The 23,393-nt window shown below is 45.3% G+C and overlaps 9 non-coding genes across 9 annotated transcripts; all 9 read right to left on the bottom strand.

Annotated features, from left to right (window-relative positions):
• Positions 1 to 767: 767 nt before the first annotated feature.
• Positions 768 to 958, bottom strand: LOC130334549 (U2 spliceosomal RNA). The gene has a single exon (XR_008876337.1). It is a non-coding gene; the product is annotated as a U2 spliceosomal RNA (small nuclear RNA).
• A 2,093-nt stretch (positions 959 to 3,051) lies between these two features.
• On the bottom strand, positions 3,052 to 3,242 carry LOC130334551 (U2 spliceosomal RNA). Its single transcript, XR_008876338.1, has one exon. It is a non-coding gene; the product is annotated as a U2 spliceosomal RNA (small nuclear RNA).
• Positions 3,243 to 5,777: 2,535 nt separating this feature from the next.
• LOC130334552 (U2 spliceosomal RNA) lies at positions 5,778 to 5,968 on the bottom strand. The gene has a single exon (XR_008876339.1). It is a non-coding gene; the product is annotated as a U2 spliceosomal RNA (small nuclear RNA).
• A 2,080-nt stretch (positions 5,969 to 8,048) lies between these two features.
• On the bottom strand, positions 8,049 to 8,239 carry LOC130334553 (U2 spliceosomal RNA). The gene has a single exon (XR_008876340.1). It is a non-coding gene; the product is annotated as a U2 spliceosomal RNA (small nuclear RNA).
• Positions 8,240 to 10,333: 2,094 nt separating this feature from the next.
• LOC130334554 (U2 spliceosomal RNA) lies at positions 10,334 to 10,524 on the bottom strand. The gene has a single exon (XR_008876341.1). It is a non-coding gene; the product is annotated as a U2 spliceosomal RNA (small nuclear RNA).
• A 4,945-nt stretch (positions 10,525 to 15,469) lies between these two features.
• Positions 15,470 to 15,660, bottom strand: LOC130334555 (U2 spliceosomal RNA). The gene has a single exon (XR_008876342.1). It is a non-coding gene; the product is annotated as a U2 spliceosomal RNA (small nuclear RNA).
• Positions 15,661 to 17,699: 2,039 nt separating this feature from the next.
• Positions 17,700 to 17,890, bottom strand: LOC130334557 (U2 spliceosomal RNA). Its single transcript, XR_008876343.1, has one exon. It is a non-coding gene; the product is annotated as a U2 spliceosomal RNA (small nuclear RNA).
• A 2,077-nt stretch (positions 17,891 to 19,967) lies between these two features.
• LOC130334558 (U2 spliceosomal RNA) lies at positions 19,968 to 20,158 on the bottom strand. Its single transcript, XR_008876344.1, has one exon. It is a non-coding gene; the product is annotated as a U2 spliceosomal RNA (small nuclear RNA).
• Positions 20,159 to 22,271: 2,113 nt separating this feature from the next.
• LOC130334559 (U2 spliceosomal RNA) lies at positions 22,272 to 22,462 on the bottom strand. The gene has a single exon (XR_008876345.1). It is a non-coding gene; the product is annotated as a U2 spliceosomal RNA (small nuclear RNA).
• Positions 22,463 to 23,393: the final 931 nt, after the last annotated feature.

A 23,393-nucleotide genomic window follows, 5' to 3' on the forward strand; every position in this document is an offset into this window, starting at 1 on the left:
GTCAGTCCATGTTGGAGCAGGTTTAGATACAGTCTAAAGTATAGATCTCAAAGTCTGTGCACAGAATTTAGCAAGGGCCTCGCACCTTCTGATGCATCAGGTAGGTGCACAATAGCATAGCCTAACCCTCTGTACTTTGGTCTATATTGATGCGGGACATAGACAGCCAGCTGATGACCAATCCATTAGTGCAATGGATGGCTGGAAGCATTTGTCTTTGCCTTTGCAATACCACAGAAGCAATGCATGGTCAATGTACAGCAATGACACACCTGTGTGAACAGCCAGGAGACCCCCCCCCCCCATGTTATGTTACATAGTTACATAGTTAGTACGGTCGAAAAAAGACATATGTCCATCAAGTTCAACCAGGGAATTAAGGGGTAGGGGTGTGGCGCGATATTGGGGAAGGGATGAGATTTTATATTTCTTCATAAGCATTAATCTTATTTTGTCAATTAGGAACATTCAGCACCCACCCGCTATCAAGGCAGCTGCCTATCATGTCATGCCCTACCTGCACAGGTGTGCTGGCTACTCAAATGATCCAATTAAGGAGGCCATTTAGTCAGCAGCAGCAGAAGTCCTGTGCCTGGACGCTCCAACAGCGGCCAGACACAAGCAGAAGCAGAAGCAGCAGAAGCAGCAGCAGCACCACCTTTTGTTTTTTGGCTGCAGCAGCAGCAAGGCCCACAGGGCTGGCTAGCTGGCTAGCCAGCAAGCAGGTAGCAATGAAAGTAGGAATCTTTCTTTTTAACCCTGTAAGGGGGTGGTGCACTGTACCCGAAGATACTGCCATATCGGGTCAATGCATAGGGCGACGGAAGCAAGCTTCGAAATCGGCCCCCGTTCTCAAAAATCCATTTAATATATGGTCCCCAGATAGGGGACGTATCAGATATTAAACTGATAAGAACAGATACTACACTTGATCTTAGCCAAAAGGCCGAGAAGCGATAACCGTGAAAGGGGCGGGCCCAACAAGGTGCCCTTCATGGGCACTATCACTGCTTGCTGTCAGGGAGGCTGCCAGACAATTTTCCATGCACACTCTGGGCTGGGGGGCAGTCAACCACCAGTACACACAGCAGAACCTAAACCCATACCATTATTGCTAAGCAGCAAGACAGGGGCCCATTGCACTCCCACGGGGCCTTTTTAAATGCAATCCATAACCCGGATTTGCCAGGAACCCTTCTTACTCCTCCTACTTGCATGTGACACTGGGCTTAGGATCTGCATAGGAAACACACACACAAGCACACACCTACCTTTGTTGCCTGCAGATGCCTCCTTGGCTGTCCCCAAACGGTATCAAACCAACACCCACGGGAAGCTGTAAGCATAGAGGACATGCCTGCACCCCATTGGACTTACCTGTGTGGGTTAAACCCGGGTTATTTGACAACCTATGGCGGTGATGGTTCTGCTCAGGCAGAGCAGTGCTGATGCTCCTCATAAAGCTGTCGCTGCTGTGAAGGTTCTAGGTGACATCACAAATCCCTATGGTTACATACACAACAAAGCTGGGTTGTTGTTGTTTACACTCTGCAAGGCCTGTGGAAGTGAGTGACATCATAGCACTGTAGTTCTGAGGGTTCTAGATGGATGCAACAATCTCCTGTTGCTTCTATGAAGGCCATAATAGACGACATCACCAAACAGCTCCATAGTCACATACACAGCAAAGGAGAGATGTTGTTTACACCTAGTGATGTCAGTGGTATTGAGTGACATCACAGCACAGTGCTAAGGCTCCTGGGCCTGGACACAGCAGCGGCTGCAATATCTCAACGGAGAATACGTTTATATATATGTGTGTGTGTGCGCGTATATATATATATATATATATATATATATATATATATATATATATATATTTCTCCGCCGAAATCACTTTTAAACCCATTTCCACCTTTTTTTCCCTTCTCTTCCTCTTACTTTTTTTTCACGTTTTTTTACGTTTTTCTCCTTTTCGCCTCTTTTCTGGGCGTATTATTCTTCTTTTTCTTCTTTTTTTTCGTCTAATGCATACCCCATCAGTGCAGCAATGCTTATTCAATACCGCCAGCAGATGGAGACACTGGGGGATAATTTTCTAAGGATTTATACTGATTTTTCCTGTCTGAATTTGTCGCACAGAAAGTTGCAGGCCAAATATGTGTGACATTTCTGCGACTTTAGCTTCTAGAGCATTTTTACAACATTATACATAGGTGCTGAATACATAAAAAGCGACTGTTCAGCGACAGACAAGTCGCATCGGCTGAAAGTAGGCCAGAATGTCAGTCCATGTTGGAGCAGGTTTAGATACAGTCTAAAGTATAGATCTCAAAGTCTGTGCACAGAATTTAGCAAGGGCCTCGCACCTTCTGATGCATCAGGTAGGTGCACAATAGCATAGCCTAACCCTCTGTACTTTGGTCTATATTGATGCGGGACATAGACAGCCAGCTGATGACCAATCCATTAGTGCAATGGATGGCTGGAAGCATTTGTCTTTGCCTTTGCAATACCACAGAAGCAATGCATGGTCAATGTACAGCAATGACACACCTGTGTGAACAGCCAGGAGACCCCCCCCCCCCATGTTATGTTACATAGTTACATAGTTAGTACGGTCGAAAAAAGACATATGTCCATCAAGTTCAACCAGGGAATTAAGGGGTAGGGGTGTGGCGCGATATTGGGGAAGGGATGAGATTTTATATTTCTTCATAAGCATTAATCTTATTTTGTCAATTAGGAACATTCAGCACCCACCCGCTATCAAGGCAGCTGCCTATCATGTCATGCCCTACCTGCACAGGTGTGCTGGCTACTCAAATGATCCAATTAAGGAGGCCATTTAGTCAGCAGCAGCAGAAGTCCTGTGCCTGGACGCTCCAACAGCGGCCAGACACAAGCAGAAGCAGAAGCAGCAGAAGCAGCAGCAGCACCACCTTTTGTTTTTTGGCTGCAGCAGCAGCAAGGCCCACAGGGCTGGCTAGCTGGCTAGCCAGCAAGCAGGTAGCAATGAAAGTAGGAATCTTTCTTTTTAACCCTGTAAGGGGGTGGTGCACTGTACCCGAAGATACTGCCATATCGGGTCAATGCATAGGGCGACGGAAGCAAGCTTCGAAATCGGCCCCCGTTCTCAAAAATCCATTTAATATATGGTCCCCAGATAGGGGACGTATCAGATATTAAACTGATAAGAACAGATACTACACTTGATCTTAGCCAAAAGGCCGAGAAGCGATAATCGTGAAAGGGGCGGGCCCAACAAGGTGCCCTTCATGGGCACTATCACTGCTTGCTGTCAGGGAGGCTGCCAGACAATTTTCCATGCACACTCTGGGCTGGGGAGCAGTCAACCACCAGTACACACAGCAGAACCTAAACCCATACCATTATTGCTAAGCAGCAAGACAGGGGCCCATTGCACTCCCACGGGGCCTTTTTAAATGCAATCCATAACCCGGATTTGCCAGGAACCCTTCTTACTCCTCCTACTTGCATGTGACACTGGGCTTAGGATCTGCATAGGAAACACACACACAAGCACACACCTACCTTTGTTGCCTGCAGATGCCTCCTTGGCTGTCCCCAAACGGTATCAAACCAACACCCACGGGAAGCTGTAAGCATAGAGGACATGCCTGCACCCCATTGGACTTACCTGTGTGGGTTAAACCCGGGTTATTTGACAACCTATGGCGGTGATGGTTCTGCTCAGGCAGAGCAGTGCTGATGCTCCTCATAAAGCTGTCGCTGCTGTGAAGGTTCTAGGTGACATCACAAATCCCTATGGTTACATACACAACAAAGCTGGGTTGTTGTTGTTTACACTCTGCAAGGCCTGTGGAAGTGAGTGACATCATAGCACTGTAGTTCTGAGGGTTCTAGATGGATGCAACAATCTCCTGTTGCTTCTATGAAGGCCATAATAGACGACATCACCAAACAGCTCCATAGTAGTGTTGAGCGGCATAGGCCATATTCGAATTCGCGAATATTCGCGAATATATGGACGAATATTCGTCATATATTCGCGAATATTCGCATATTCGTTATATCCTCGTTTTATTTTCGCGTATGCGAAAATACGTGCATGCGAAAATTACCACATGTGGAAATTCGCATATGCGAAAAATAGCGTATGCTAATTTTCGCATATGCGAATTTTCGCACGCCAGTCTCACACAGTAGTATTACAGCCTTCTTTACACCACACAAGCTGGAAGCAGAGAGGGATGATCACTGTGATGTGTACTGTGAAGAAAAAAAAAAAAAAAAAAAAAAACGAATATTCGTAATTACGAATATATAGCGCTATATTCGCGAAATTCGCGAATTCGCGAATATGCGATATTCGCGAATAATATTCGAATTGCGAATATTCGCGAGCAACACTACTCCATAGTCACATACACAGCAAAGGAGAGATGTTGTTTACACCTAGTGATGTCAGTGGTATTGAGTGACATCACAGCACAGTGCTAAGGCTCCTGGGCCTGGACACAGCAGCGGCTGCAATATCTCAACGGAGAATACGTTTATATATATGTGTGTGTGTGCGCGTATATATATATATATATATATATATATATATATATATATATATATTTCTCCGCCGAAATCACTTTTAAACCCATTTCCACCTTTTTTTCCCTTCTCTTCCTCTTACTTTTTTTTCACGTTTTTTTACGTTTTTCTCCTTTTCGCCTCTTTTCTGGGCGTATTATTCTTCTTTTTCTTCTTTTTTTTCGTCTAATGCATACCCCATCAGTGCAGCAATGCTTATTCAATACCGCCAGCAGATGGAGACACTGGGGGATAATTTTCTAAGGATTTATACTGATTTTTCCTGTCTGAATTTGTCGCACAGAAAGTTGCAGGCCAAATATGTGTGACATTTCTGCGACTTTAGCTTCTAGAGCATTTTTACAACATTATACATAGGTGCTGAATACATAAAAAGCGACTGTTCAGCGACAGACAAGTCGCATCGGCTGAAAGTAGGCCAGAATGTCAGTCCATGTTGGAGCAGGTTTAGATACAGTCTAAAGTATAGATCTCAAAGTCTGTGCACAGAATTTAGCAAGGGCCTCGCACCTTCTGATGCATCAGGTAGGTGCACAATAGCATAGCCTAACCCTCTGTACTTTGGTCTATATTGATGCGGGACATAGACAGCCAGCTGATGACCAATCCATTAGTGCAATGGATGGCTGGAAGCATTTGTCTTTGCCTTTGCAATACCACAGAAGCAATGCATGGTCAATGTACAGCAATGACACACCTGTGTGAACAGCCAGGAGACCCCCCCCCCCCCCCCATGTTATGTTACATAGTTACATAGTTAGTACGGTCGAAAAAAGACATATGTCCATCAAGTTCAACCAGGGAATTAAGGGGTAGGGGTGTGGCGCGATATTGGGGAAGGGATGAGATTTTATATTTCTTCATAAGCATTAATCTTATTTTGTCAATTAGGAACATTCAGCACCCACCCGCTATCAAGGCAGCTGCCTATCATGTCATGCCCTACCTGCACAGGTGTGCTGGCTACTCAAATGATCCAATTAAGGAGGCCATTTAGTCAGCAGCAGCAGAAGTCCTGTGCCTGGACGCTCCAACAGCGGCCAGACACAAGCAGAAGCAGAAGCAGCAGCAGCAGCACCACCTTTTGTTTTTTGGCTGCAGCAGCAGCAAGGCCCACAGGGCTGGCTAGCTGGCTAGCCAGCAAGCAGGTAGCAATGAAAGTAGGAATCTTTCTTTTTAACCCTGTAAGGGGGTGGTGCACTGTACCCGAAGATACTGCCATATCGGGTCAATGCATAGGGCGACGGAAGCAAGCTTCGAAATCGGCCCCCGTTCTCAAAAATCCATTTAATATATGGTCCCCAGATAGGGGACGTATCAGATATTAAACTGATAAGAACAGATACTACACTTGATCTTAGCCAAAAGGCCGAGAAGCGATAACCGTGAAAGGGGCGGGCCCAACAAGGTGCCCTTCATGGGCACTATCACTGCTTGCTGTCAGGGAGGCTGCCAGACAATTTTCCATGCACACTCTGGGCTGGGGGGCAGTCAACCACCAGTACACACAGCAGAACCTAAACCCATACCATTATTGCTAAGCAGCAAGACAGGGGCCCATTGCACTCCCACGGGGCCTTTTTAAATGCAATCCATAACCCGGATTTGCCAGGAACCCTTCTTACTCCTCCTACTTGCATGTGACACTGGGCTTAGGATCTGCATAGGAAACACACACACAAGCACACACCTACCTTTGTTGCCTGCAGATGCCTCCTTGGCTGTCCCCAAACGGTATCAAACCAACACCCACGGGAAGCTGTAAGCATAGAGGACATGCCTGCACCCCATTGGACTTACCTGTGTGGGTTAAACCTGGGTTATTTGACAACTTATGGCGGTGATGGTTCTGCTCAGGCAGAGCAGTGCTGATGCTCCTCATAAAGCTGTCGCTGCTGTGAAGGTTCTAGGTGACATCACAAATCCCTATGGTTACATACACAACAAAGCTGGGTTGTTGTTGTTTACACTCTGCAAGGCCTGTGGAAGTGAGTGACATCATAGCACTGTAGTTCTGAGGGTTCTAGATGGATGCAACAATCTCCTGTTGCTTCTATGAAGGCCATAATAGACGACATCACCAAACAGCTCCATAGTCACATACACAGCAAAGGAGAGATGTTGTTTACACCTAGTGATGTCAGTGGTATTGAGTGACATCACAGCACAGTGCTAAGGCTCCTGGGCCTGGACACAGCAGCGGCTGCAATATCTCAACGGGGAATACGTTTATATATATGTGTGTGTGTGCGCGTATATATATATATATATATATATATATATATATATATATATTTCTCCGCCGAAATCACTTTTAAACCCATTTCCACCTTTTTTTCCCTTCTCTTCCTCTTACTTTTTTTTCACGTTTTTTTACGTTTTTCTCCTTTTCGCCTCTTTTCTGGGCGTATTATTCTTCTTTTTCTTCTTTTTTTTCGTCTAATGCATACCCCATCAGTGCAGCAATGCTTATTCAATACCGCCAGCAGATGGAGACACTGGGGGATAATTTTCTAAGGATTTATACTGATTTTTCCTGTCTGAATTTGTCGCACAGAAAGTTGCAGGCCAAATATGTGTGACATTTCTGCGACTTTAGCTTCTAGAGCATTTTTACAACATTATACATAGGTGCTGAATACATAAAAAGCGACTGTTCAGCGACAGACAAGTCGCATCGGCTGAAAGTAGGCCAGAATGTCAGTCCATGTTGGAGCAGGTTTAGATACAGTCTAAAGTATAGATCTCAAAGTCTGTGCACAGAATTTAGCAAGGGCCTCGCACCTTCTGATGCATCAGGTAGGTGCACAATAGCATAGCCTAACCCTCTGTACTTTGGTCTATATTGATGCGGGACATAGACAGCCAGCTGATGACCAATCCATTAGTGCAATGGATGGCTGGAAGCATTTGTCTTTGCCTTTGCAATACCACAGAAGCAATGCATGGTCAATGTACAGCAATGACACACCTGTGTGAACAGCCAGGAGACCCCCCCCCCCCCATGTTATGTTACATAGTTACATAGTTAGTACGGTCGAAAAAAGACATATGTCCATCAAGTTCAACCAGGGAATTAAGGGGTAGGGGTGTGGCGCGATATTGGGGAAGGGATGAGATTTTATATTTCTTCATAAGCATTAATCTTATTTTGTCAATTAGGAACATTCAGCACCCACCCGCTATCAAGGCAGCTGCCTATCATGTCATGCCCTACCTGCACAGGTGTGCTGGCTACTCAAATGATCCAATTAAGGAGGCCATTTAGTCAGCAGCAGCAGAAGTCCTGTGCCTGGACGCTCCAACAGCGGCCAGACACAAGCAGAAGCAGCAGAAGCAGCAGCAGCACCACCTTTTGTTTTTTGGCTGCAGCAGCAGCAAGGCCCACAGGGCTGGCTAGCTGGCTAGCCAGCAAGCAGGTAGCAATGAAAGTAGGAATCTTTCTTTTTAACCCTGTAAGGGGGTGGTGCACTGTACCCGAAGATACTGCCATATCGGGTCAATGCATAGGGCGACGGAAGCAAGCTTCGAAATCGGCCCCCGTTCTCAAAAATCCATTTAATATATGGTCCCCAGATAGGGGACGTATCAGATATTAAACTGATAAGAACAGATACTACACTTGATCTTAGCCAAAAGGCCGAGAAGCGATAACCGTGAAAGGGGCGGGCCCAACAAGGTGCCCTTCATGGGCACTATCACTGCTTGCTGTCAGGGAGGCTGCCAGACAATTTTCCATGCACACTCTGGGCTGGGGGGCAGTCAACCACCAGTACACACAGCAGAACCTAAACCCATACCATTATTGCTAAGCAGCAAGACAGGGGCCCATTGCACTCCCACGGGGCCTTTTTAAATGCAATCCATAACCCGGATTTGCCAGGAACCCTTCTTACTCCTCCTACTTGCATGTGACACTGGGCTTAGGATCTGCATAGGAAACACACACACAAGCACACACCTACCTTTGTTGCCTGCAGATGCCTCCTTGGCTGTCCCCAAACGGTATCAAACCAACACCCACGGGAAGCTGTAAGCATAGAGGACATGCCTGCACCCCATTGGACTTACCTGTGTGGGTTAAACCCGGGTTATTTGACAACCTATGGCGGTGATGGTTCTGCTCAGGCAGAGCAGTGCTGATGCTCCTCATAAAGCTGTCGCTGCTGTGAAGGTTCTAGGTGACATCACAAATCCCTATGGTTACATACACAACAAAGCTGGGTTGTTGTTGTTTACACTCTGCAAGGCCTGTGGAAGTGAGTGACATCATAGCACTGTAGTTCTGAGGGTTCTAGATGGATGCAACAATCTCCTGTTGCTTCTATGAAGGCCATAATAGACGACATCACCAAACAGCTCCATAGTCACATACACAGCAAAGGAGAGATGTTGTTTACACCTAGTGATGTCAGTGGTATTGAGTGACATCACAGCACAGTGCTAAGGCTCCTGGGCCTGGACACAGCAGCGGCTGCAATATCTCAACGGAGAATACGTTTATATATATGTGTGTGTGTGTGCGCGTATATATATATATATATATATATATATATATATATATATATATATTTCTCCGCCGAAATCACTTTTAAACCCATTTCCAACTTTTTTCCCTTCTCTTCCTCTTACTTTTTTTTCACATTTTTTTACGTTTTTCTCCTTTTCGCCTCTTTTCTGGGCGTATTATTCTTCTTTTTCTTCTTTTTTTTCGTCTAATGCATACCCCATCAGTGCAGCAATGCTTATTCAATACCACCAGCAGATGGAGACACTGGGGGATAATTTTCTAAGGATTTATACTGATTTTTCCTGTCTGAATTTGTCGCACAGAAAGTTGCAGGCCAAATATGTGTGACATTTCTGCGACTTTAGCTTCTAGAGCATTTTTACAACATTATACATAGGTGCTGAATACATAAAAAGCGACTGTTCAGCGACAGACAAGTCGCATCGGCTGAAAGTAGGCCAGAATGTCAGTCCATGTTGGAGCAGGTTTAGATACAGTCTAAAGTATAGATCTCAAAGTCTGTGCACAGAATTTAGCAAGGGCCTCGCACCTTCTGATGCATCAGGTAGGTGCACAATAGCATAGCCTAACCCTCTGTACTTTGGTCTATATTGATGCGGGACATAGACAGCCAGCTGATGACCAATCCATTAGTGCAATGGATGGCTGGAAGCATTTGTCTTTGCCTTTGCAATACCACAGAAGCAATGCATGGTCAATGTACAGCAATGACACACCTGTGTGAACAGCCAGGAGACCCCCCCCCCCCCCCCATGTTATGTTACATAGTTACATAGTTAGTACGGTCGAAAAAAGACATATGTCCATCAAGTTCAACCAGGGAATTAAGGGGTAGGGGTGTGGCGCGATATTGGGGAAGGGATGAGATTTTATATTTCTTCATAAGCATTAATCTTATTTTGTCAATTAGGAACATTCAGCACCCACCCGCTATCAAGGCAGCTGCCTATCATGTCATGCCCTACCTGCACAGGTGTGCTGGCTACTCAAATGATCCAATTAAGGAGGCCATTTAGTCAGCAGCAGCAGAAGTCCTGTGCCTGGACGCTCCAACAGCGGCCAGACACAAGCAGAAGCAGAAGCAGCAGAAGCAGCAGCAGCACCACCTTTTGTTTTTTGGCTGCAGCAGCAGCAAGGCCCACAGGGCTGGCTAGCTGGCTAGCCAGCAAGCAGGTAGCAATGAAAGTAGGAATCTTTCTTTTTAACCCTGTAAGGGGGTGGTGCACTGTACCCGAAGATACTGCCATATCGGGTCAATGCATAGGGCGACGGAAGCAAGCTTCGAAATCGGCCCCCGTTCTCAAAAATCCATTTAATATATGGTCCCCAGATAGGGGACGTATCAGATATTAAACTGATAAGAACAGATACTACACTTGATCTTAGCCAAAAGGCCGAGAAGCGATAACCGTGAAAGGGGCGGGCCCAACAAGGTGCCCTTCATGGGCACTATCACTGCTTGCTGTCAGGGAGGCTGCCAGACAATTTTCCATGCACACTCTGGGCTGGGGGGCAGTCAACCACCAGTACACACAGCAGAACCTAAACCCATACCATTATTGCTAAGCAGCAAGACAGGGGCCCATTGCACTCCCACGGGGCCTTTTTAAATGCAATCCATAACCCGGATTTGCCAGGAACCCTTCTTACTCCTCCTACTTGCATGTGACACTGGGCTTAGGATCTGCATAGGAAACACACACACAAGCACACACCTACCTTTGTTGCCTGCAGATGCCTCCTTGGCTGTCCCCAAACGGTATCAAACCAACACCCACGGGAAGCTGTAAGCATAGAGGACATGCCTGCACCCCATTGGACTTACCTGTGTGGGTTAAACCCGGGTTATTTGACAACCTATGGCGGTGATGGTTCTGCTCAGGCAGAGCAGTGCTGATGCTCCTCATAAAGCTGTCGCTGCTGTGAAGGTTCTAGGTGACATCACAAATCCCTATGGTTACATACACAACAAAGCTGGGTTGTTGTTGTTTACACTCTGCAAGGCCTGTGGAAGTGAGTGACATCATAGCACTGTAGTTCTGAGGGTTCTAGATGGATGCAACAATCTCCTGTTGCTTCTATGAAGGCCATAATAGACGACATCACCAAACAGCTCCATAGTTACATACACAGCAAAGGAGAGATGTTGTTTACACCTAGTGATGTCAGTGGTATTGAGTGACATCACAGTACAGTGCTAAGGCTCCTGGGCCTGGACACAGCAGCGGCTGCAATATCTCAACGGAGAATACGTTTATATATATGTGTGTGTGTGCGCGTATATATATATATATATATATATATATATATATATATATATATATATATATATTTCTCCGCCGAAATCACTTTTAAACCCATTTCCACCTTTTTTCCCCTTCTCTTCCTCTTACTTTTTTTTCACGTTTTTTTACGTTTTTCTCCTTTTCGCCTCTTTTCTGGGCGTATTATTCTTCTTTTTCTTCTTTTTTTTCGTCTAATGCATACCCCATCAGTGCAGCAATGCTTATTCAATACCGCCAGCAGATGGAGACACTGGGGGATAATTTTCTAAGGATTTATACTGATTTTTCCTGTCTGAATTTGTCGCACAGAAAGTTGCAGGCCAAATATGTGTGACATTTCTGCGACTTTAGCTTCTAGAGCATTTTTACAACATTATACATAGGTGCTGAATACATAAAAAGCGACTGTTCAGCGACAGACAAGTCACATCGGCTGAAAGTAGGCCAGAATGTCAGTCCATGTTGGAGCAGGTTTAGATACAGTCTAAAGTATAGATCTCAAAGTCTGTGCACAGAATTTAGCAAGGGCCTCGCACCTTCTGATGCATCAGGTAGGTGCACAATAGCATAGCCTAACCCTCTGTACTTTGGTCTATATTGATGCGGGACATAGACAGCCAGCTGATGACCAATCCATTAGTGCAATGGATGGCTGGAAGCATTTGTCTTTGCCTTTGCAATACCACAGAAGCAATGCATGGTCAATGTACAGCAATGACACACCTGTGTGAACAGCCAGGAGACCCCCACCCCCCATGTTATGTTACATAGTTACATAGTTGAAGAGTATAGGATTACTCAGCTCACCCTTTCAGCCAGACGCCTGTCGCACGGCACCGTGTGAACCAACACCAGGATAGCAATGAAGAAATAGATGGTCCAGCGCAGGATAACGTGCAATAAAAGCCAAAATTTATTGTAGATTCAAGCCATAGGACAGCAGGACACAAGGTAACGCGTTTCAGCCGGAAAAACCAGCCTTATTCATACAAAGATACAAAAGAAATGGCCATTCTTTTATGGGAAGTGGTGGAGGGGAACACCCAGGTGAACACCTGGTGTAATCACGCCCACCAGATCCCGTAGTAGAAATACAAAGACATGTGTATACATATAGAAATAAACACAGTTTAAAATACTGACAACAAACATTTTTTGAGATATAGCTATATAAAAATTAATATAATAATAGATATATAGAAATGGCCCAAACTGGTTACAGGTATGTAAATTTCTCTAATATACAAATATAACAGAAGGTATAAATTTCCAAATATATTGTATGGGCATATGTAGTATATACAAAAGTATACAGATGTGAATTACAATAACCATAAAACCATTAGAAAGGAGAGGCATTGAGAGACATGGGGTCGTAATCGTGGACATGGATGTCATAAATAGTTTCAATTGCATATTCATAATGAAAAATTTATTTAAATATTAGTAATGTAAAATCACATCCTGTCTACGGTTAAGGCCCTTGGGAAATCTACAGTCTAATTCCATAATCCAATAGACCTCGCGGTCTAACAATTTTTGTCTGAAATCACCCCCTCTTTTAGGTGGAATAACTTTTTCAATTCCGCATAAGATCATGGAAGAATAATCTCCCTGGTGTACTCGAGCACAGTGCTGGGATACCATTGATGTGTGTCGGGAGTTAAAATGGGCAATGTCTGAGATGTGCTTCCTGGTCCTAGTTTTGAGGGAATTGGAGGTGCATCCAACATATTGGAGTTTGCAGATAGTACAGGAGAACATGTAAATGACATGCATAGTATTGCAATTTATATATTGTTGTATTTTATATTTTTTTCCAGTGGAATAAGAACTAAATTCTACAACACTGTGCATGAATTTACAACAAATGCATATTTTATGTCCACATTTGTATGAGCCCTTGGTGGTAAGCCATGTTTGTGCAGTGGGCCTGGTGCTTGTGAAAAGACTCGGGGATAATTTTTGTCCCAAGGTGGGAGCTTTTCTAGAGACACATCTGTAGCCTGAGTCCATAATGGAACTGTATAATGGATCACCTGTAATAATAGGTATATATTTGTGGACTAGGCGACAGATGGTATTATAATCACTGCTGTATTGGGTGACAAACATGACTGGCTTTTTGCTTTTTTGTAATTGCTGTGGTGAATTTTCCGGTATAACTGTGCTACTAGACTCTGGATTGTTATGTACTATAGGGGCAGAGGAAATTAATTGGGAACGATTTTTGTTTAGTGCAATTTGCCTCGCTCTCTCTATGCTCCATTTTGGATAACCTCTGCATCTAAGACGTGCCTCAATAATGTCCGCCTCCCTGTGAAAGAGCTCCAATGAAGAGCAATTTCTTCTAGCTCTTATCATCTCCCCCACGGGAAGATTGCGGATCACGTGGGGGGGATGGCAAGATGAGGAATGCAAAATCGTGTTAGATGCTGATTCTTTACGAAATGTGGTGGTAACAATGGATTTAGAGACATGATCGCCCTTCAGGTAAAGATCCAAAAAGGAAATGGTGCTTGTACTAAAGGAGACTGTAAATTTAAGTCCTATCTGATTGTCATTCAAGAATTGAGTGAAGGTGTCATCTGCCGCCACATCGGACCCCCAGATAAACAGGAGGTCATCAATGTAGCGGCCATACCACCGAATGCAATTAAAAAAAGGATTGTTGGGGGCGAAAAGAATCCCCTTCTCCCACCAACACATATATATGTTGGCGAGAGAAGGGGAGAATTTCGCCCCCATAGCAGCTCCGGTGACCTGCAGGTAGTATACATCGTCAAACATGAAATAATTATGAGAAAGTAAAAATTCGACACATATGACAATGTATTCCTGGAGGTGACTGGGGTATTGTGAGTATGTAGACAGAAACCATGTTAATGCAGTGACTGCTTTGTCATGGGGAATAACTGAATATAATGCAGAGACATCTGCCGTGACCCATGAAAAATTAGATCCCCATTCAATTTGACTAAAAGCGGCCAGTACATGTTTAGTGTCCCTCAAAAAACCAGGCATGGTGACAACAAGGGGTTGAAGTAAGGTGTCAATCCATGAACACAATCTTTCATTCAAAGAAGAGATGCCAGACACTGGGGGATAATTTTCTAAGGATTTATACTGATTTTTCCTGTCTGAATTTGTCGCACAGAAAGTTGCAGGCCAAATATGTGTGACATTTCTGCGACTTTAGCTTCTAGAGCATTTTTACAACATTATACATAGGTGCTGAATACATAAAAAGCGACTGTTCAGCGACAGACAAGTCGCATCGGCTGAAAGTAGGCCAGAATGTCAGTCCATGTTGGAGCAGGTTTAGATACAGTCTAAAGTATAGATCTCAAAGTCTGTGCACAGAATTTAGCAAGGGCCTCGCACCTTCTGATGCATCAGGTAGGTGCACAATAGCATAGCCTAACCCTCTGTACTTTGGTCTATATTGATGCGGGACATAGACAGCCAGCTGATGACCAATCCATTAGTGCAATGGATGGCTGGAAGCATTTGTCTTTGCCTTTGCAATACCACAGAAGCAATGCATGGTCAATGTACAGCAATGACACACCTGTGTGAACAGCCAGGAGACCCCCCCCCCCCATGTTATGTTACATAGTTACATAGTTAGTACGGTCGAAAAAAGACATATGTCCATCAAGTTCAACCAGGGAATTAAGGGGTAGGGGTGTGGCGCGATATTGGGGAAGGGATGAGATTTTATATTTCTTCATAAGCATTAATCTTATTTTGTCAATTAGGAACATTCAGCACCCACCCGCTATCAAGGCAGCTGCCTATCATGTCATGCCCTACCTGCACAGGTGTGCTGGCTACTCAAATGATCCAATTAAGGAGGCCATTTAGTCAGCAGCAGCAGAAGTCCTGTGCCTGGACGCTCCAACAGCGGCCAGACACAAGCAGAAGCAGAAGCAGCAGAAGCAGCAGCAGCACCACCTTTTGTTTTTTGGCTGCAGCAGCAGCAAGGCCCACAGGGCTGGCTAGCTGGCTAGCCAGCAAGCAGGTAGCAATGAAAGTAGGAATCTTTCTTTTTAACCCTGTAAGGGGGTGGTGCACTGTACCCGAAGATACTGCCATATCGGGTCAATGCATAGGGCGACGGAAGCAAGCTTCGAAATCGGCCCCCGTTCTCAAAAATCCATTTAATATATGGTCCCCAGATAGGGGACGTATCAGATATTAAACTGATAAGAACAGATACTACACTTGATCTTAGCCAAAAGGCCGAGAAGCGATAACCGTGAAAGGGGCGGGCCCAACAAGGTGCCCTTCATGGGCACTATCACTGCTTGCTGTCAGGGAGGCTGCCAGACAATTTTCCATGCACACTCTGGGCTGGGGGGCAGTCAACCACCAGTACACACAGCAGAACCTAAACCCATACCATTATTGCTAAGCAGCAAGACAGGGGCCCATTGCACTCCCACGGGGCCTTTTTAAATGCAATCCATAACCCGGATTTGCCAGGAACCCTTCTTACTCCTCCTACTTGCATGTGACACTGGGCTTAGGATCTGCATAGGAAACACACACACAAGCACACACCTACCTTTGTTGCCTGCAGATGCCTCCTTGGCTGTCCCCAAACGGTATCAAACCAACACCCACGGGAAGCTGTAAGCATAGAGGACATGCCTGCACCCCATTGGACTTACCTGTGTGGGTTAAACCCGGGTTATTTGACAACCTATGGCGGTGATGGTTCTGCTCAGGCAGAGCAGTGCTGATGCTCCTCATAAAGCTGTCGCTGCTGTGAAGGTTCTAGGTGACATCACAAATCCCTATGGTTACATACACAACAAAGCTGGGTTGTTGTTGTTTACACTCTGCAAGGCCTGTGGAAGTGAGTGACATCATAGCACTGTAGTTCTGAGGGTTCTAGATGGATGCAACAATCTCCTGTTGCTTCTATGAAGGCCATAATAGACGACATCACCAAACAGCTCCATAGTCACATACACAGCAAAGGAGAGATGTTGTTTACACCTAGTGATGTCAGTGGTATTGAGTGACATCACAGCACAGTGCTAAGGCTCCTGGGCCTGGACACAGCAGCGGCTGCAATATCTCAACGGAGAATACGTTTATATATATATGTGTGTGTGTGCGCGTATATATATATATATATATATTTCTCCGCCGAAATCACTTTTAAACCCATTTCCACCTTTTTTTCCCTTCTCTTCCTCTTACTTTTTTTTCACGTTTTTTTACGTTTTTCTCCTTTTCGCCTCTTTTCTGGGCGTATTATTCTTCTTTTTCTTCTTTTTTTTCGTCTAATGCATACCCCATCAGTGCAGCAATGCTTATTCAATACCGCCAGCAGATGGAGACACTGGGGGATAATTTTCTAAGGATTTATACTGATTTTTCCTGTCTGAATTTGTCGCACAGAAAGTTGCAGGCCAAATATGTGTGACATTTCTGCGACTTTAGCTTCTAGAGCATTTTTACAACATTATACATAGGTGCTGAATACATAAAAAGCGACTGTTCAGCGACAGACAAGTCGCATCGGCTGAAAGTAGGCCAGAATGTCAGTCCATGTTGGAGCAGGTTTAGATACAGTCTAAAGTATAGATCTCAAAGTCTGTGCACAGAATTTAGCAAGGGCCTCGCACCTTCTGATGCATCAGGTAGGTGCACAATAGCATAGCCTAACCCTCTGTACTTTGGTCTATATTGATGCGGGACATAGACAGCCAGCTGATGACCAATCCATTAGTGCAATGGATGGCTGGAAGCATTTGTCTTTGCCTTTGCAATACCACAGAAGCAATGCATGGTCAATGTACAGCAATGACACACCTGTGTGAACAGCCAGGAGACCCCCCCCCCCCCCATGTTATGTTACATAGTTACATAGTTAGTACGGTCGAAAAAAGACATATGTCCATCAAGTTCAACCAGGGAATTAAGGGGTAGGGGTGTGGCGCGATATTGGGGAAGGGATGAGATTTTATATTTCTTCATAAGCATTATAATCTTATTTTGTCAATTAGGAACATTCAGCACCCACCCGCTATCAAGGCAGCTGCCTATCATGTCATGCCCTACCTGCACAGGTGTGCTGGCTACTCAAATGATCCAATTAAGGAGGCCATTTAGTCAGCAGCAGCAGAAGTCCTGTGCCTGGACGCTCCAACAGCGGCCAGACACAAGCAGAAGCAGAAGCAGCAGAAGCAGCAGCAGCAAGGCCCACAGGGCTGGCTAGCTGGCTAGCCAGCAAGCAGGTAGCAATGAAAGTAGGAATCTTTCTTTTTAACCCTGTAAGGGGGTGGTGCACTGTACCCGAAGATACTGCCATATCGGGTCAATGCATAGGGCGACGGAAGCAAGCTTCGAAATCGGCCCCCGTTCTCAAAAATCCATTTAATATATGGTCCCCAGATAGGGGACGTATCAGATATTAAACTGATAAGAACAGATACTACACTTGATCTTAGCCAAAAGGCCGAGAAGCGATAACCGTGAAAGGGGCGGGCCCAACAAGGTGCCCTTCATGGGCACTATCACTGCTTGCTGTCAGGGAGGCTGCCAGACAATTTTCCATGCACACTCTGGGCTGGGGGGCAGTCAACCACCAGTACACACAGCAGAACCTAAACCCATACCATTATTGCTAAGCAGCAAGACAGGGGCCCATTGCACTCCCACGGGGCCTTTTTAAATGCAATCCATAACCCGGATTTGCCAGGAACCCTTCTTACTCCTCCTACTTGCATGTGACACTGGGCTTAGGATCTGCATAGGAAACACACACACAAGCACACACCTACCTTTGTTGCCTGCAGATGCCTCCTTGGCTGTCCCCAAACGGTATCAAACCAACACCCACGGGAAGCTGTAAGCATAGAGGACATGCCTGCACCCCATTGGACTTACCTGTGTGGGTTAAACCCGGGTTATTTGACAACCTATGGCGGTGATGGTTCTGCTCAGGCAGAGCAGTGCTGATGCTCCTCATAAAGCTGTCGCTGCTGTGAAGGTTCTAGGTGACATCACAAATCCCTATGGTTACATACACAACAAAGCTGGGTTGTTGTTGTTTACACTCTGCAAGGCCTGTGGAAGTGAGTGACATCATAGCACTGTAGTTCTGAGGGTTCTAGATGGATGCAACAATCTCCTGTTGCTTCTATGAAGGCCATAATAGACGACATCACCAAACAGCTCCATAGTCACATACACAGCAAAGGAGAGATGTTGTTTACACCTAGTGATGTCAGTGGTATTGAGTGACATCACAGCACAGTGCTAAGGCTCCTGGGCCTGGACACAGCAGCGGCTGCAATATCTCAACGGAGAATACGTTTATATATATGTGTGTGTGTGCGCGTATATATATATATATATATATATATATATATATTTCTCCGCCGAAATCACTTTTAAACCCATTTCCACCTTTTTTTCCCTTCTCTTCCTCTTACTTTTTTTTCACGTTTTTTTACGTTTTTCTCCTTTTCGCCTCTTTTCTGGGCGTATTATTCTTCTTTTTCTTCTTTTTTTTCGTCTAATGCATACCCCATCAGTGCAGCAATGCTTATTCAATACCGCCAGCAGATGGAGACACTGGGGGATAATTTTCTAAGGATTTATACTGATTTTTCCTGTCTGAATTTGTCGCACAGAAAGTTGCAGGCCAAATATGTGTGACATTTCTGCGACTTTAGCTTCTAGAGCATTTTTACAACATTATACATAGGTGCTGAATACATAAAAAGCGACTGTTCAGCGACAGACAAGTCGCATCGGCTGAAAGTAGGCCAGAATGTCAGTCCATGTTGGAGCAGGTTTAGATACAGTCTAAAGTATAGATCTCAAAGTCTGTGCACAGAATTTAGCAAGGGCCTCGCACCTTCTGATGCATCAGGTAGGTGCACAATAGCATAGCCTAACCCTCTGTACTTTGGTCTATATTGATGCGGGACATAGACAGCCAGCTGATGACCAATCCATTAGTGCAATGGATGGCTGGAAGCATTTGTCTTTGCCTTTGCAATACCACAGAAGCAATGCATGGTCAATGTACAGCAATGACACACCTGTGTGAACAGCCAGGAGACCCCCCCCCCCCCCCATGTTATGTTACATAGTTACATAGTTAGTACGGTCGAAAAAAGACATATGTCCATCAAGTTCAACCAGGGAATTAAGGGGTAGGGGTGTGGCGCGATATTGGGGAAGGGATGAGATTTTATATTTCTTCATAAGCATTAATCTTATTTTGTCAATTAGGAACATTCAGCACCCACCCGCTATCAAGGCAGCTGCCTATCATGTCATGCCCTACCTGCACAGGTGTGCTGGCTACTCAAATGATCCAATTAAGGAGGCCATTTAGTCAGCAGCAGCAGAAGTCCTGTGCCTGGACGCTCCAACAGCGGCCAGACACAAGCAGAAGCAGAAGCAGCAGAAGCACCACCTTTTGTTTTTTGGCTGCAGCAGCAGCAGCAGCAAGGCCCACAGGGCTGGCTAGCTGGCTAGCCAGCAAGCAGGTAGCAATGAAAGTAGGAATCTTTCTTTTTAACCCTGTAAGGGGGTGGTGCACTGTACCCGAAGATACTGCCATATCGGGTCAATGCATAGGGCGACGGAAGCAAGCTTCGAAATCGGCCCCCGTTCTCAAAAATCCATTTAATATATGGTCCCCAGATAGGGGACGTATCAGATATTAAACTGATAAGAACAGATACTACACTTGATCTTAGCCAAAAGGCCGAGAAGCGATAACCGTGAAAGGGGCGGGCCCAACAAGGTGCCCTTCATGGGCACTATCACTGCTTGCTGTCAGGGAGGCTGCCAGACAATTTTCCATGCACACTCTGGGCTGGGGGGCAGTCAACCACCAGTACACACAGCAGAACCTAAACCCATACCATTATTGCTAAGCAGCAAGACAGGGGCCCATTGCACTCCCACGGGGCCTTTTTAAATGCAATCCATAACCCGGATTTGCCAGGAACCCTTCTTACTCCTCCTACTTGCATGTGACACTGGGCTTAGGATCTGCATAGGAAACACACACACAAGCACACACCTACCTTTGTTGCCTGCAGATGCCTCCTTGGCTGTCCCCAAACGGTATCAAACCAACACCCACGGGAAGCTGTAAGCATAGAGGACATGCCTGCACCCCATTGGACTTACCTGTGTGGGTTAAACCCGGGTTATTTGACAACCTATGGCGGTGATGGTTCTGCTCAGGCAGAGCAGTGCTGATGCTCCTCATAAAGCTGTCGCTGCTGTGAAGGTTCTAGGTGACATCACAAATCCTTATGGTTACATACACAACAAAGCTGGGTTGTTGTTGTTTACACTCTGCAAGGCCTGTGGAAGTGAGTGACATCATAGCACTGTAGTTCTGAGGGTTCTAGATGGATGCAACAATCTCCTGTTGCTTCTATGAAGGCCATAATAGACGACATCACCAAACAGCTCCATAGTCACATACACAGCAAAGGAGAGATGTTGTTTACACCTAGTGATGTCAGTGGTATTGAGTGACATCACAGCACAGTGCTAAGGCTCCTGGGCCTGGACACAGCAGCGGCTGCAATATCTCAACGGAGAATACGTTTATATATATGTGTGTGTGTGCGCGTATATATATATATATATATATATATATATATATATATATATATAAATATATATATATATATTTCTCCGCCGAAATCACTTTTAAACCCATTTCCACCTTTTTTTCCCTTCTCTTCCTCTTACTTTTTTTTCACGTTTTTTTACGTTTTTCTCCTTTTCGCCTCTTTTCTGGGCGTATTATTCTTCTTTTTCTTCTTTTTTTTCGTCTAATGCATACCCCATCAGTGCAGCAATGCTTATTCAATACCGCCAGCAGATGGAGACACTGGGGGATAATTTTCTAAGGATTTATACTGATTTTTCCTGTCTGAATTTGTCGCACAGAAAGTTGCAGGCCAAATATGTGTGACATTTCTGCGACTTTAGCTTCTAGAGCATTTTTACAACATTATACATAGGTGCTGAATACATAAAAGCGACTGTTCAGCGACAGACAAGTCGCATCGGCTGAAAGTAGGCCAGAATGTCAGTCCATGTTGGAGCAGGTTTAGATACAGTCTAAAGTATAGATCTCAAAGTCTGTGCACAGAATTTAGCAAGGGCCTCGCACCTTCTGATGCATCAGGTAGGTGCACAATAGCATAGCCTAACCCTCTGTACTTTGGTCTATATTGATGCGGGACATAGACAGCCAGCTGATGACCAATCCATTAGTGCAATGGATGGCTGGAAGCATTTGTCTTTGCCTTTGCAATACCACAGAAGCAATGCATGGTCAATGTACAGCAATGACACACCTGTGTGAACAGCCAGGAGACCCCCCCCCCCCCATGTTATGTTACATAGTTACATAGTTAGTACGGTCGAAAAAAGACATATGTCCATCAAGTTCAACCAGGGAATTAAGGGGTAGGGGTGTGGCGCGATATTGGGGAAGGGATGAGATTTTATATTTCTTCATAAGCATTAATCTTATTTTGTCAATTAGGAACATTCAGCACCCACCCGCTATCAAGGCAGCTGCCTATCATGTCATGCCCTACCTGCACAGGTGTGCTGGCTACTCAAATGATCCAATTAAGGAGGCCATTTAGTCAGCAGCAGCAGAAGTCCTGTGCCTGGACGCTCCAACAGCGGCCAGACACAAGCAGAAGCAGAAGCAGCAGAAGCAGCAGCAGCACCACCTTTTGTTTTTTGGCTGCAGCAGCAGCAAGGCCCACAGGGCTGGCTAGCTGGCTAGCTGGCTAGCCAGCAAGCAGGTAGCAATGAAAGTAGGAATCTTTCTTTTTAACCCTGTAAGGGGGTGGTGCACTGTACCCGAAGATACTGCCATATCGGGTCAATGCATAGGGCGACGGAAGCAAGCTTCGAAATCGGCCCCCGTTCTCAAAAATCCATTTAATATATGGTCCCCAGATAGGGGACGTATCAGATATTAAACTGATAAGAACAGATACTACACTTGATCTTAGCCAAAAGGCCGAGAAGCGATAACCGTGAAAGGGGCGGGCCCAACAAGGTGCCCTTCATGGGCACTATCACTGCTTGCTGTCAGGGAGGCTGCCAGACAATTTTCCATGCACACTCTGGGCTGGGGGGCAGTCAACCACCAGTACACACAGCAGAACCTAAACCCATACCATTATTGCTAAGCAGCAAGACAGGGGCCCATTGCACTCCCACGGGGCCTTTTTAAATGCAATCCATAACCCGGATTTGCCAGGAACCCTTCTTACTCCTCCTACTTGCATGTGACACTGGGCTTAGGATCTGCATAGGAAACACACACACAAGCACACACCTACCTTTGTTGCCTGCAGATGCCTCCTTGGCTGTCCCCAAACGGTATCAAACCAACACCCACGGGAAGCTGTAAGCATAGAGGACATGCCTGCACCCCATTGGACTTACCTGTGTGGGTTAAACCCGGGTTATTTGACAACCTATGGCGGTGATGGTTCTGCTCAGGCAGAGCAGTGCTGATGCTCCTCATAAAGCTGTCGCTGCTGTGAAGGTTCTAGGTGACATCACAAATCCCTATGGTTACATACACAACAAAGCTGGGTTGTTGTTGTTTACACTCTGCAAGGCCTGTGGAAGTGAGTGACATCATAGCACTGTAGTTCTGAGGGTTCTAGATGGATGCAACAATCTCCTGTTGCTTCTATGAAGGCCATAATAGACGACATCACCAAACAGCTCCATAGTCACATACACAGCAAAGGAGAGATGTTGTTTACACCTAGTGATGTCAGTGGTATTGAGTGACATCACAGCACAGTGCTAAGGCTCCTGGGCCTGGACACAGCAGCGGCTGCAATATCTCAACGGAGAATACGTTTATATATATGTGTGTGTGTGCGCGTATATATATATATATATATATATATATATATATATATATATATATTTCTCCGCCGAAA

Source organism: Hyla sarda, unplaced genomic scaffold, assembly GCF_029499605.1.
Source record: "Hyla sarda isolate aHylSar1 unplaced genomic scaffold, aHylSar1.hap1 scaffold_438, whole genome shotgun sequence".
In the NCBI taxonomy this organism is placed as follows: domain Eukaryota; kingdom Metazoa; phylum Chordata; class Amphibia; order Anura; family Hylidae; genus Hyla; species Hyla sarda.